This window comes from Carlito syrichta, unplaced genomic scaffold (assembly GCF_000164805.1).
Source record: "Carlito syrichta isolate Samal-C Ts95f unplaced genomic scaffold, Tarsius_syrichta-2.0.1 Scaffold305659, whole genome shotgun sequence".
Taxonomy (NCBI): Eukaryota; Metazoa; Chordata; class Mammalia; order Primates; family Tarsiidae; genus Carlito; species Carlito syrichta.
Genome location: NW_007249755.1, coordinates 218,004 through 227,013, shown reverse-complemented (window position 1 = coordinate 227,013; position 9,010 = coordinate 218,004). Strand labels below are relative to the sequence as shown.

Sequence of the window (9,010 nt, the reverse complement as noted above, 5' to 3'; positions counted from 1 at the left end):
TGATCCTTGTTGTCCTCTGGGAGGAGCAAGAGGGAGACGATGCAGTCTGAATAGTTCCCATTTAAAAAAAAATTATTTATGTATATTTGAATAACTATCTGTTTGATCAGGATCTCTGTGGATTGACTTGGTTCTGTCTTGGTTTAGTTTGACTCTGTCTCTGCAAAAAGATTTTTAAAAAAAGAAATTAGCTGGCCATGGTGGTACACACCTGCAGTCCCAGTGACTTGAGAGACTGAAGAGGATCGCTTGAGTCCAGGAGTTCCAAGCCACAGTGAGCTATGATTGCACCACGGCACTCCAATCAGGGTGACAGAGTAAGACCCCGTCTCAAAAAAAAAAAAAAGAGAAAGAAAGAGATTCATGGGTGAACAGGAATCTCTAAGAACTGCCACAGTAGTTCACAGGGAGTTCTGTGGCTTACACGCACAAGCAGGTTCCCATCAACAGAAGGACCGTGGGCTCAGCAGCTGATGCGTAAAGGGCAGGATGCCAGCTGCTTCCTTTCTAGGTCTCTGGTCCCCTCTTGTATCTCTGCAAGAGCTGCTGGCAATGGAGGGTGGGGAGGACTCCCATGTTCTCTGCCCACATCAACATCAATTCGTTCCTGGCTGCACACCTTGCTGCCTCTCTTGGACAAAAGACCCCCATGTGCCCCAGTTGCAGTCCCTAATGTACCCTCAAATGCTGAGCAGAACCCTCTTGGCTAGGGACACCAGTCCCATGGGTCACCTCTCCATACTGTCATCATCGCCTGCCCTCCTCTCATCCGGGCTGCAGCTTTGAGTTCCCCAGAGCCGTTGCCAGCTCCTGAGCAACTGTCAAAGGTCAACAAAGCTGGACCCTCACTAAAGAGGTGAAGACAGTCACTACCAACAGTGAGGAAAGAGCTGAGCTCCATTTTGGTTTGTGCAGAGGTGACAGCACTTGAAAGAGGAAGTGAAGGTGGACGTGGGTTTGTGCAGGGACTACAGTGAAAAACTAGAAAGTGTCAATGCAAATGACAAGCTGTGCCTGCCAGCTGGCAGTCATCAAGGTTAGGATTCTATCCTCCTACAGAGACTGGGAGGCAGGGGCCCCATCCTTCCTGATGATAATATTTCAAAGCAACGGCTTTTGGGTCCTCGAGAAAGAAAGTTGCCAGAGATACACATATATCTCAGAGGGACAGAAGGAGTCTCCTTTATAAGCTCTTGTTTGTAAATGCTCTAAGAAAGCAAGATCAGAGCCCTATGTTAGATGCTGGAACAAACAGTACATTCTTTTGACAGTAAATCTTTTTGATTCTCTTGAGCTTTTCCAAAAAAGGAACTCCAAGAGGCTGTACTGTCCCAGGGACACCACCACAGGCTGCTAGAAGCTATGCTAGGTGGGTCAAGTCTCCTAGCCCAGGGGTTTGAACGGAGTCATTAGGTGCCAAGAGTGCTTGCATGCTTACCACTTCAGAGCCCCAGGCCATTGATCTTGCCCTTGTTACTTGTTTGCCTGCCACCAACCTCTACTCTTGCTCATCAGATGCCAACAGCATCAGCAATTGTTGCCACTTACGTATCTGACCCAGCTGTTCACTGTCTGCTGCTGGCAGGTGAAGGACCCAGTCTTCTTCATTGCTTGGACCCATTGTGCTTTTACACCAGAGCATTCTCCTTCCCCAGTGTAACTGTGAGCCACCACAGAGGGGTCCCAGTCACAGCCACACCTCGAGTGGAGAGCCACTCCCAGGTCCTGCATCCAAGCCTAGCGTGGCAAATTCTCTCTCCCCCACTGTTGCCTCTCTGTTTGGAACACAGTTCCTTCCACTTGCCTTTGAAATTAGTAGTGGATCCATGCCATGTCAAACATGCCCAGGTACATTTGAACCCCAAACGAGAGCATAGTTCACATTCTTTGCCTGGTACTCCTGTGTAAATAAACAGTTCTAACTTTGCAGCAGGATGCTTTTTACAATGTTACCTGATATGGGGGAAGGGGTGTTTGTTTGTCTGCCAGGGCAGCCTGACACAGCCTGGGCAAGGCTTCCTGCCTATCCTTCCCCAGGTCCTATCTCCCAACCTTGTGACCTGGACTACTGAGCTGGCTGGACACCAGGCCCTATGGTGGCCCCAATCTCCTGAGGCATCTTGGATATGTAGAAGAAGACACTCCTCATGGCCTGGTAGCAGGTGTCCATGAGCTCAGGGACATCGGCCTTGGTGAAGCCGCAGGTGGGGATGGCATCCAGCACCTGCACCACGACTGCTTCTGAGGTGAAGTTTCATCTTGGTGTTGTAGAAAGAGGAACACACAACAGGACGGAGGGGCACCTGAGCCTGGATCGCTAGGTAGAAGGCATCTTTCTTAAATGGCAGCAGGTCTCTGTTGTCTTTGTGGGTGTCCTCGGGGTAGATCCACACTTTGAGGTTCTCCTGGACCATACCCTTACCCAAGTTGGTCATCACAGTCATGGCAGTGCTGGAGTGCTGCCCGTTCATGAGGAAGACATTCCAGGGCACATGATGAGTCCCATAGGCCCCAGGAAGAACAGCTCCTGCTTGGCAATCTGCACACAGCACTTGGGAAGGATCTCCACGAGGCCTGCGCCAGGCGCTGGGGGGCGGGGCGGGGTGGTGGCGAAGAGCACATGTGAGAGAAATAGACACGGAGAATGAGAGAGACAGACAGACACAGAGAGAGACAGAGACAGAGGGAGAGGAACAGAGAGGATGAGAGTGAGAGAGACAGACAGAAAGAATGAGAGAGAAAGCACAAGAGACAGAGACAGAGAGAATCAGAATGAAAGACAGAGAGGATGAGAGAATGAGAGAGAGAGGGAGAGAAACAGAGACAGAGCTGATGTGGGTTTTGTTCCTGAATCCCTCCCCCCATTCCAGAAGCAGCTAAGGCATTCCCTCAGGAATCAGTGGAGGATACAACAGCACAAAGAGTCCATTCTTAGCTTCTGAGTTTCAAATAGGCCTTTAAAGTTTATAGCAGAGGCCATATTTGAAAAAAAGTGTGTAAGGAGGGGAGGTGGGGATTGAAACTCAAAACCTAAAGCCTGAAAGATTCAGGGCATAAAATTTATGTCTCAATAAATTCAGTGAGTGAAGGAAGAACAGTGTTTGCAGCCCGAGGATGGAGAGGAAAGAGGCGAGCTGGGGAGGAGAGGACCCTGCTCCCTGCCATGCTAGCTCCCTGGCCCATAACAATGACAACAGCCCTCATCGAAGCTCACTGAGGATCCAAGAGCAGAGAAGACCAGAGACGGATATACCCAGTGGCTCCTGGGGCTCGAGGCGTGTGCCCCTCACTCACATAGACCTCTTCCAAGGAGGCCCTGAATCTGATTTCATATCAATATCTTTTATTTATTTTTTTTAGAGAAGGCCCCCAGAAATGTATAAGCTGGAGTATCTGCCATTTCCTCAGAGAGAAGCCCAGAACACTAGCCTGCCTTAGGAAGAAGCCCAGGCTAGCCTGTTGGAGGTAAGACCACAAGGAACAAAACCTCATCCTGGCTGAGGCTCTGAACCCACCAACGCCAGGCTAAGCCCCCAGCTGACTGCAGTTGTGAGTGATCCCAGGCAAGGCCAGCGAAAGAACCACCTCCAGCAGGTCACCACGGAATCCTGAGCAAGTAAGATGGCTGCTGTCAGAAGCACTAACTTCAAGAGTGCTTTTTTCTTTCTTTTTTTTTTTTTTTTTTGAGTCAGGGTCTCACAATGTTGCCCAGGCTGGAGTGCAATGGCACAATCACAGTTCATCGCAGCCTTGACCTCCTGGGCTCACGTGATCCTTACAGGCATAAGCCACCATACCTGGTGCCTTACGAGAGTGCTTTATTACATAGAAATAGATAACTGATAGAACAAATCTGGGTATGTGTCTTTTACCTGCTCAAAATAATACTTACTGGAAAAAAGAAATGAAGGGTGGCAGAATGAGAAAAGAAACATTTTTATCACCAGAGATAGGAAGTCAGGGCCAGCAGAAATCTGCACAAACTTCGTGCCATTAACCTTTATCTTCCCAGTCACCTCTCAATCAACTGCCCCAGCCCACGTTGCTTTGTCTTGTTACATTTTCACAGTGTGCTCCTCTTTGTCCAAATTCATGTACATGCTTTTGGCTCCAACTGCTTCTTTGGGTCCCCATCTTCTATGGGGGCTGCCGTGTACATGTAAAACCTGTATATTTTTCTCCTATAATCTGTCTTCTATTAAATGTTCAGGCCCAGACTGAGACCCTAAGAGGGCAGAAGTAAAGTTCTGCGTCCCCCACAAAAGCAAATAACAGAATCGTGTGTATAGCACGTGTCTTATGTTTTTAAAGACGGGTCTACTTACATATGCTTAGTACATGCAGAGAAAATGTCTGGAAGGCCACACAAGAGACTGAACAGCAATTGGAGAGGGAATTGTGGAAAGGGAAACAATACTTGTCATGTGTTTGAATGTTTACAAATGTGCATTCCAATTCACTGAGCACTTAGCTATGTATCAGGCACTGTGCCAGGCATGAGAATTAAAACATGAGTTAGACGTTGTCCCCACCCTCAGAGAGCTCCCAGTCTAGCAGAGTGACAGGCACACAGTCAGACCATCTGAGCGATACACATGCCATAATAGTAATTGAAGCCAGGGAGAGAGAGGCCTGAAGAAGCAGTCAGACAATTCCAGGGCAGGGCAGGAACGAAGGTGCCAGGACCTACTGAGAAAGTTCAAAAAGGAGACTTGAAAAATAAGCAAATGCCAGTTGAACAAAATGGGGGAACACCTGAAAGCAGGGCAGAGGGAGCAGCACTTCCCCTCGTTGGGCCTCCATTTCTTCATCACTATTTTTTCTTTTTCTATTTGTTTGTTTGCTTGAGTCAGGGTCTCACTCTGTTACCCAGACTGGAGTCCAGTGGCACAATCAGGGCTCACCATAGCCTTGATCTCCTGGACTCTGGCAATCCTTTCACCTCAGCCTTCCAAGTAGCCAGAACTACAGGCACGCACCACCATACCCAGCTAATTTTTGATTTATTGTAGAGTCGCGGTCTCGCCAAGTTGTCTGGGCTGGTCTTCAAACTCATGGGCTCAGGCAATCCACTTGCCTCAGCCTCTCAAAGTGCTGTGATTACAGGCTGAGCCACTGAGCCCAGTCTTTTCTGTCCTCTTAATAAATCATGCTTTCTCATATTCCAACTGCCTGTATCCCTCATCCCTCCTGGGCACGAGACAAGAAACCATACTTGAATTGCTACAGAAGATAGATGATCTTTTTAAAAAATTAAATAAATAAAATAAAAATTTTAAAAATAAAATAAAATGAGGGAATTGGGCTAAATTATCTTGGGCCCACTTCCAGTTCTGAAGCCCTAGGGCTTTGCCCACTTTCTCTCACCCTGTTCAAGTGGCATATTCATCACACAGTAAAAATTACAAAACTAACACCATATCCAGGGAAGCTCAACTTATGGACAGAACTGTAAATCAGGACTCAGGAATATGATTTTCTTAAAAAGACTTCCACGGGTAGGTATTATTCTGTGCTTCCACAATTTAAATGTCCCATGTGTGGATTTCAGATGTCGACTTGTGTGGACTCGCCAACCATCCACAGACTGAATCGCTGAAAAAAATGGGAAGTTATAAAATAAAAGGACAATGTTTTACTCCAGCACCCAAGGTGCCTAGAGTCCCAGCAGTGAGATGGGAGAGACACTAGAAACTGAGTCAAGAAACCAAGTTCAAGCCGGGCTCGGTGGCTCAGCCTGTAATCCCGCACCTTTGGGAGGCTGAGGTGAGTGGACCGCCTGAGCCCATGGGTTCGAGACCCGCCTGGGTAGCGAGACCTCATCGCTACAATAAATCAAAAAATCAGCCGGGTGTGGTAGCATATGCCTGTAATTCTGGCTACTTGGAAGACTGAGGCAGAAGGATCACCGAAGCCCAGTAGGTTGAGGCTGCGGTGGCCGGGAGCAGCCACTGCACTCCAGTCTGGGCGACAGAGTGAGACTCCAACTCAAAAAAAAAAAAAAAGAAACCAAGTTCAAACCTGGATCCAGCTGTGTAATCTTGGGCAACTCAATTATGCCCTTAGTGTGTGTGTGTCTCTCTCTCTCCTCTCTCAGCTTCTAGCCTCTCTCTGCCCTCTCAGTTGGTGATAACTTCCCTCTTCAGATCCAGCTATCCCTTTCTTATGAATAGCAATGACTTTACCTAGTACCTTCCCTGGACAATTGCCTGTAACTAGTCAGTAAAATACTTCTGGTCTCAAAAACTGAACTACTGATACAAGCAACCACATAGATGAATCTCAAAAACATTATGCCAAGCAGAATAAGTCTGCCACAAAGCATATAAACTGAATGATTTCATTTATATGAACTTCTAGAAAAGGCAAAATGAATCTACGATGACAGATAACAGATCAGGGGTTCCCTGGGGCCAGGAGTAGGGGAGGAGAAATAACAACAAAGCAGCAGGAAGAATTTTGGGGCAAGTGGAAAAGTAATATATCTTTTTTTGAGTTGGATTCTCACTCCATCGCCCAGGCTGGAGGGCAGTGGCACACTCATGGCCACCCTAGCGTCAACCTGCTGGGCTCAGGCAATCCTTCCACCTCACCTTTCCAAGTAGCCAGAACTACAGGCACACACTACTATGCCCGGCTAATTTTTTATTTATTGTAGAGATGAGGTCTTGCCAAGTTGCCCGGGCTGGTCTCGAACCCACAGGCTTAGGCAATCCACTCGCCTCGCCTCCTAAAGTGCTGGGATTATAGGCTGAGCCACCAAGTCCAGCCAAAAAATAATATATCTTGATAGTAGTGGTCCTTATCCATGTGTATACATTGTCAAAACTCATCGAACTGTACACTTAAAATGGGTGCATTTCATTACATACATATCTTAACAAAGTCGAGCTTTTAAAAAATGTTCTGAAGCCAGGCGCGGTGATTCATGGCTGTAATCCCAGCACTTTGGAAGGCAGAAGTGAAAGGATTGCCTGAGCTCAGGGATTCAAGACCAGCAAGACCTCTTCTCTACAATAAATCAAAAAAAAATTAGCTGGGCGTGGTGGCACTTACCTGTAGTTTCAGCTACTTGGAAGGCTAAGGTAGAAGGATTGCCTGAGTCCTGCAGGTCGAGGCTAAGGCAGCTGTGAGTGTGCCACTGCACTCCAGCCTGAGCAACACAGTGAGACACCAACTCAAAAAAAAAAAAGTGTTCTGAAGCTGGACTTGGTGGCTCATGCTTGTAATCCCAGCACTTTGGGAAGCAGAGGTGGGAGAATCACTTGAGCCCAGGTTCGAGAGCAGCCTGAGCAACATAGTGAGACCTCATCTCTACTGACCTGTAGTCCCAGCTACTTAGGGTGCTGAGGCAGAAGGATCTCTTGAACCTAGGAGGTTGAGGCTGCAGTGAGCTGGGATCACACCACTGTACTTCAGCCTGGGCGACCGAGGGGAGACCCTGTCAAATAAAATGAAATAAAAAGTGTTCTGTTTTAGCATGGCTCTTGAAGGCAAGCTCTGAATATAACTGGACTGTAAAAACTAAAAGAAGCTGTCTCAGTGCATAAGTAAAGTCAATCTTAAAGCTGGGGACCCTGAAGCATGCTCCCCAGAAGTCTTTCTCACCCAGGATTCAGTGTGCGCAAATTCAAAGACTGAGAAAATGAATAGATTTCCTAACTGGTTTGCCATGCCAAAGTTCGTTCCTCCTACAGACTGGGAGCAGGCTAGAACTATTTCAGGCCCAAAGTCAACATCTTTGAGAAGTTCTTATCTGGAAAGAGTGGGGATGTCGCCATGGCAACCTGTCCCAGGCCCAGCCCTGGCAGGGCTCCAAGGCACACAAATAAAGCCATTGGAATGTGGTGCAGGGCTCAGGGCCTGGTGACTACACAGTTGCCAAGTTTCCATGAAAACCATCAATGTGAGGCCTCAACCCCTGAGCGGTGTCAGCAGGGAAGCCTGAGTCCTCACAGGGTCCACCCAGGGAACTACAACACCTTCATAAACAACACACAGAGTCACACGCACACACACATTCTGCTTGGAGGACAGCGGCACCACTTCTCGAAAAGGAGGCCTGTTGAAAAAGAGCACTGGCCTTGGAGCCAACAGCGATCTGAGTGCCCACAGTGTCAGTTCCCAGTAACCTCAGGTGAGTTTCTGAACACGTTATCCACATGGCCAACTCCCACATCTCCTCCTCGTCTTTGTTTGAGGTCATCTACCCCATGAGACCTTCCCTGATCACCTTAAATCAAAATCAAATTGCAGCCTCCCCCAGCTCCCAAGTTCCTGCTCTGCTTTGACTTTCTCCATGTACTTAGCACCACCTGATATACTCTATATTTACTTCCTTATCTTGCTTATTGCCTTGTTAATGTTAGCTGCTCGAGGGCTGGGATCTTTGTTTCATCCGTGCCTGTCTCCAGTACCTAGAACAGTGCCTGGCAGGTAGTAGTGATACAGTAGGCAGGTTAGACTAGGGAAACGTCGGGGTTGTAGGAAAAGTTTCAGGCTCATTGGTGTCTGCAGCAGCTGGTGCAAAACCATGCATACAAGCAAACCACCTAGCTATAAGAAACTTCACACCTTTCTAACTACTAGGCCCCTGTCAGATACACCTACAGGTAGGCAAATGGCCTAGCCATAGGAAACTTCACACATAACTAACTGCTAGACTGTCAGATACACCTACAACACTGTAGTCTGTCTAAGATGCTTGCAGTCAAGAAGAGCCAAGAGCCCATCACCAATGCAGGAACCAACTTAGAGACTCCACCCACCCCACCCAACATGTGCATCAATAGCCAAGGTTAATCTAAGATAACCATAAACCTTCATTATAATACTATTAACACAAAATTCCCTGAGATGAGCCTGCCACTCCCTTCACACACCTGATGCCATAAGAGGTCCAAAATGACCTCAGAGGGCCTCAAACTCCCCTTCCCGGTGTGAGGGCGGAGTAACAGAGACCCAACCCAAAGACCACCTATTTCTTTTTTTTTTTTTTTTTTTTTTTTGG

General features: G+C 47.6%; 1 pseudogene; it reads right to left on the bottom strand.

Annotated features, from left to right (window-relative positions):
- Positions 1-2,065: 2,065 nt before the first annotated feature.
- LOC103264498 overlaps positions 2,066-9,010 on the bottom strand; it is a 9,632-nt pseudogene continuing 2,687 nt past the window's right edge.